Below are 6,000 nucleotides of genomic sequence, written 5' to 3'. Positions count from 1 at the left end.
AATCCAGGCATGAACATATGCCAGATGAAAAGAAAAAAAAATACAGCAGGAAACTCTTAGGATTTTAATAGTTAAAAAAATTCTCCTAGTGCTCATATTTCTGAATATTTCTAGGAGAAATATCAGGAACTAGGTATAAATTTTCGTGTAGTAAAAATTACACTGGATTATGAGTGAGAAGACGTATGTACAGGTTATGTGATCTTGGAAAAACATTTCACTTCCCTCACCCTCAGGCCCTCCAAAAGGAAATGGGACTATTAAAATTGGTCCTGCCTCCTGAAAACTTTGTTCTGACAATCGAATATGATGTATGGGAATATATATAAATGTGAAGTTTTCAAAACTATCATTTTACTACTAAATTTTTTTAACCTCTAATCAGAAGGAAAATCTTTATGAAAAGTGATGTAGACCAATGAAAGGCACCTCATTGTGTCCTGGAAATCAGACACTGCTTTAAATGTCACATTGTCTTCCACTGTTTTAATTTTTTTCTAGGGCTAAAATTTCACATTTATACTGGAGAATGCCTCTTGCATGGATCTAAACTTGGACTTCAGAGTGAGTCAGCTTCAGCATTCACAGGAATATAACAGGAAGGAAGTGGTTTCTAAAGTAACTTTCCTGTTGTTCCTAGAAAAAATAGTCACAACAGAGGAAAAGCAGTTACTCTATTATTCAGAGCATAAATTATATACTCCGAAATATAATTAGCACTTGTATCTGCAACAGATAGCTACACTTTCTGGTTATGTATCTATCAATTTTTTTTATTTTAATAGTGATGACTCATAATGAAATTATGCATTCATCGTTCCATTCATTAAACTGTTTAACTTACAGGCTGTGCATGTAAACTGCAAATTCTCTGCATATGTGATCACATCACTCTCACCCAGGCTCCGGTTCTCAACCTAATATTTGTTAACATACACAAATTCTTTCCAGAACGAGTTTTTTTTTTTAATGTGCATTCAGAAAGCAGATGCTGTTGAAAATGTTATCAAGTTACAGATGCGCAAGGTACTCTTGCTGAATGTGTTTGGCAATATAGCTCTGAAATATCACTTCAGTTCCTGCCTTCTGCTGCCCCAAACTTCATTCTCCAGGGAACCATCCAAAACAGCAATGCTAAGAATTACTAAATTCAATCCTCAGATCAGCTGTTTCTGAAATGGTAGTACATGCTTTTCAACAAATTCAGCGTAAGTTTTTCTCTTGTTGAAAAAGGTGGGAGCTCCGAACACTTTATTATCTGAAACTTCATTAAAGGGCAAGAACGATAAAGCAACAGTTATTGGAGTGGGATCCAGAAAACAAGCAGAAAGAAAGAAATTCTGTCTTACGTGATTCAACAGGAGAAAGTCTCTTCCACTTACCCCTCTGTCTTCCCCAGCCCCACCTCCTTCTCTTCCTGCCCTTCCTTTACTCCTCTTCTGTCCCACTGTACCCCCTCCTTCCTGGCCGCCCTCTTTCTTCCTGCTCATGTATAACTGGCACTTATTTTAGCATTCAGTTTACAAAGAGCTTCACTCCTCCCTTGTCACGTCCCATGCCATTGTCACTTCAGTCTTACAACAGACATGTTAGCATCCCATTTTACACAAGACCCCAACCAGGCTAACAGAACCGAGGGTCAAAAATCAGGGCTCTTTATTTCAAAGCCTGGGTCCTCTTCTGACACTATGCCACCTCTCAAGAAATTCCTTCCTTCCTCCCTCCCTCCCTCATAGATCACTCTCCCTCTTCTTTCCCTCCATTCAGCTCCCTTTCCACATTCCCTGCTCCTCGTCCATTACCTCCACCGAACTGCCTTCCACCCCGCCCACAACCATCTGAGGAGTCCTTTCAGCAACCCCCCTCATCTTCAGAGAGATCATGTGACCTTTGCTCTGACAGGGACAGAGTCTCCCCAAAGCACCACAAACTATCTCTGCCCCAGACCCGTCCTCTCCTTTCATCCCAGGAACCAAATCTTGTCTATTTGTCTCATGTAGGAGTATCAGCTATTTCCTGAATTAACCACACGTAGGATTTGGAGGGAAATATCCAACGGAGGGAGTTTTGTGACTCTCTTCCCACCGCTGCAAATCATACATGGTGTGGTTAATGGTGTTTAGATTGTCATATACAGTCATTAAATACTTTCCTACATTTGAAAAAGATATTTGGGATATTCAATTTATAATATTACTCTCTCATCATTTTTAAAGAGTATATCATAAATCCTTTCTCCCTGATATAATCCTTCTTCCATTGCAAATTTTTGTATGATATGCTTGCCTATATAAAAATGGGATTTTCATAAAATCCTGAAGAATTGCCTCCCAACAATTTTATTTTGGAATTTTTGAGCTCTCCCTTCAAAGGTGTCAGTTACTCCAATTACAAACTATGAAGCTGAGGCACTCTAGATGATAATTTTGTATTACCAGACTCCTTACAACTGTGAAATTTTAATTACTCTGGTAAGATATAGTTTCTTGTGCATGATCACGAGGCTGGTGAAAGATGTTGGACATGGAATACAAAAAATATATATATTTTTTTCTCTATTTGAAGAACTGCAAATGTGAAAATGAAAAAATAAAATCTTCTCTGCCCCCCCCAACATTATGGAAACAGTTATTTACTGAAATTCAACTTAGATTTTGGTTTTGCCTCAGAGAAACCACTACAAGGATGCTCATTCAAAATGAAACATGGCTATGGTTTGTGATACAAGGAGATTTTCCCACTAAATCACACTTTATTCCTGAGAAGAAATTGTGACCAGTCAAGTAATAACTAAAATTCACATACAATCAAGGCATATTCAAACTGACAACCAGGAATTTGAAAAAAAAAAAAAAAAAAAAAAAGGCAGAAAAAACAAAAAAGTATCTTTTTTTTTTTTTTTTATCAGGCATCTAAGAATTCAGGTATTCGGTTCTTACATATAATCAAATAATGGAAGCTGTGATCATAATAGCATTTCCAGATAACAGAACGACAAGTAATTAAATAATGGTGATTTACAATCACTCCCTTTGTGATTTTGTTTGGTAGTAGTTTTGTGTGTTCATTAATCACTCCTTATTTTCAATTCTATAGACCAACATAGTACATTTTCCGTCGGTCCGTATTCCATCTGCCGCCCTTCCTCAGCCCCTCTGCTGGAGCGACCACTCGGTTTCCATAGCAACTACTACATAACTATTGCTCCTGGGATAGCAGGAGGGGAGAAAGAACACTATAAAAAAAGGACAAAATCTGGGTAGTTGAAGCATAACACATTCTCTGTGTTGTTGTCAACTACCAAGAACTTTTTTCTGTTTCCTTATTTGGAAAAGTACTTAGCAACTTTTCCGAGTAGCATTTCCAGTCTCATCTCTGACCAATGGTAGGAAATCCTCCTTCCATCTTCCACGATCATGACTGCCCAATGTGGATCCCCCCCCTCCCCTCCACCCACCTTTCGTTCTTTGCACTTTGACAGGAGTGCACACATGTGATTGCTTCAAACTGTAACACAAAGCTCTGCAAATCCGCATGAAATAATGAATGTGCTCATTGATCCATTCAGTCCATTTGATACATCACTTGAGATTTTGCATATATGCATACCCTGACTCCTACCTCAGTAATAATGAGAGCATTTCCCACGGGGACTGATTCTTTTATCTGACTCCAGAGAACATTTATTTTTGTAACTGGGAAGAGCAGGAGTCCCTTGCTGGGAGTGAGAGAATTGTTTGGGGAATCCTAGAGTGTTTTTATCCCAACTTCACCTTCCATGTAAAAATACCATTTGCACAAGGAATTCTTCCTCCTGCGGTTATAGAGGATCTGGAAATCTGATCCAGTAGGCAGGGTGGTGTCCCTCTCGGTCTCCCAAGGAAGTCTGAGTCCTCTCTCCCTTTTTAATATGAGAATTCGAAAGCAGTGGGAAGTGATGTTGGACCTATCACAGCATTGCTAACAGACAGCCTATTACAGTATTTAATAAAAACAGAAACAGCATGCCTATCATAGGCTAATAAATCCTACCTCCTGCACGCTTTAAAAACAGTATGAAGCAGCTTTAACGGAGCTTCTGATAACTAATTTCAAGCATGGCTGTCTAGCGTGCCTGTCACTATTGTCCTCCCAAACTCTTTCAGACATTTTGAGCAGAGAGTATTAAAGCTATGAGTTAGCAAGGGTTGTGACATTAATGGTCCAGAAAAGCTTTAGGCACGAGAGGCAATGATGATTACCCGTGGCTATTTGGAGGACTGCACTGGATCGCTGTCATTAAAAATTAAGCGTGGCTTTTGAGGAAGATGTGACAACTACCGGAGGTAGGATTTGCATGTAAAACAAAGGAATCTGTTGCTGTTTTGGGCTTTTGTTTGCAATGTGCGGTGCGGGTCGTGAATTGCAGCCAGGTGCGGAGTGAGAGCAGGAAGGGGAGAGAGGGGAGTGGGGAACGGATGGGCTTAGAGCAAAACACAGGGGATAGTATTATATTTTATGGCAGAAATGCCTCGAGGACAAACTGGCTCCAGGCTCGTAGCCTGCTGAGTGTGCATTCCACGTTGCTTTTCCCTTGGAGTAGAATGCTTAGAGGTCACGGAAAAAACAGTTTGTTTCTTATCTGTGGTGCCAGCTGGGCTGTTGGTAGGGTTGAGTGAAGACTTTGGTAGGTGGGAGGCATCAAGGTCTAAGAAAAATAAAGAATAGGAAGTGGTCAAGACTGGAAACCTGTTAGATAAATATTTTATTCCCATGGCCAACATGCTTTGATGGCCAGAGTCTAATTTTTAAAAGGGGAAATTGAAAGATTACAACGGATTTCCCTGATAAAGAACTACTTCGGATTTATTATAAAAGAAAATTGGGTACCTTCGTCCATTTTGCATAGGGAAAGGCTGATCCACACTGTTTGTGTTAATGGTTTTTGCTAAAGCAGAGCAAGAGTTTTAGATTAAAAGAAGGGGCTTTTCTCTCTGTTCCTGCTCCTGCTTTTAGACTACTGCCGGGCTGCAGATGGAAATAGTGATTCGTTAGAGGTTATGGACTTGGCGTTTTACCTTGTTCCTTTCTTCTTCTTCTTCTTTTAATGAATAGCATAAAAGCATAATTCTCCTTGAAAGATGAGAGGGCAGTTGGGTTCCAAAGTCCAGCAGATAACGAGTGGATTTGCAGAGGAACTTACACTGCTTTGTACTTTATTATAGGACTGGTATAGATAGCTCGATCAGAAAAGGACTTGTCAGGAAATCATAGGTTGAGATTTTTAAAGCAAAAATATAATGGTCAGAAAATAATGTTTCACCAACTTGATCTCTGGTGCAAGTTTCAGTATTTGTCATTGCATATGACCCTCAACGTGAAGTGGCAGAAACGTAGTGAGTGAATTTCTCAGTGCTCTTGGCGTTATTTCCCTGATGGACTTCACAAACTCCGAAATGTAAAGATGCTGCTTTAGATCTTGAAAAAGCCTGTGTTCTGATGTATTGATTTGATTATAATGAATAACAGAGATACATAGAATAGTACATTCATAAAAGAATGTGATATTCTTCTAAAACTTTGCTATTGATGCAGTATTAACTAGGAAAAAAGTGAAAGACAATTATAGTATGCTTGTTTTCAGCTAAATATTGGAGTTAAGACTAAGTAGGGCTTTTCTCTTTTCTAATGCAATTGAGTTTGTACATTTGGGAGCTTCTGTGTATATACTGCCATTCACAAAGTTGAAATCATTGCCCTATAGTGTATGACAATACACTATAGCCTAAAGCATATAGCTTGAAGTTGTGTGTCTCTTTTTCCTGATGAATATGATTGAACCAGCCAAACTCTCTTGTCTAGTTATGTGACCAAGAGCATCAGTCCATGAAATGACTATATAGAATTTCTGATGCAGTTGATGATTGTGACATAGTTTTCTGCCTCTATGTGGCCAGTGGAATGTGTGACCTTGACCTTGTAAAGTCCCATTCTCTAGCCAATTGTGCTCCCCAGTCAAGA

At 39.2% G+C, this 6,000-nt stretch overlaps 1 protein-coding gene across 1 annotated transcript in view; it reads left to right on the top strand.

Annotated features, from left to right (window-relative positions):
- The first annotated feature begins 3,819 nt into the window (after positions 1 to 3,819).
- The window catches only part of KCNMB2 (potassium calcium-activated channel subfamily M regulatory beta subunit 2), a 244,499-nt gene continuing 242,318 nt past the window's right edge, over positions 3,820 to 6,000 (top strand). Inside the window, exon 1 of the mRNA XM_060639254.3 lies at positions 3,820 to 4,325. The gene's annotated coding sequence lies outside the window, so the exon portion shown is untranslated. The remainder of the gene's footprint in view (positions 4,326 to 6,000) is intronic.

This window comes from Panthera onca, chromosome C2 (assembly GCF_046562875.1).
Source record: "Panthera onca isolate mPanOnc1 chromosome C2, mPanOnc1 haplotype 2, whole genome shotgun sequence".
NCBI classification, from domain to species: domain Eukaryota; kingdom Metazoa; phylum Chordata; class Mammalia; order Carnivora; family Felidae; genus Panthera; species Panthera onca.
Note: the sequence above shows the minus strand (reverse complement) of the source record. Positions and strands in the feature narration are given on the sequence as shown.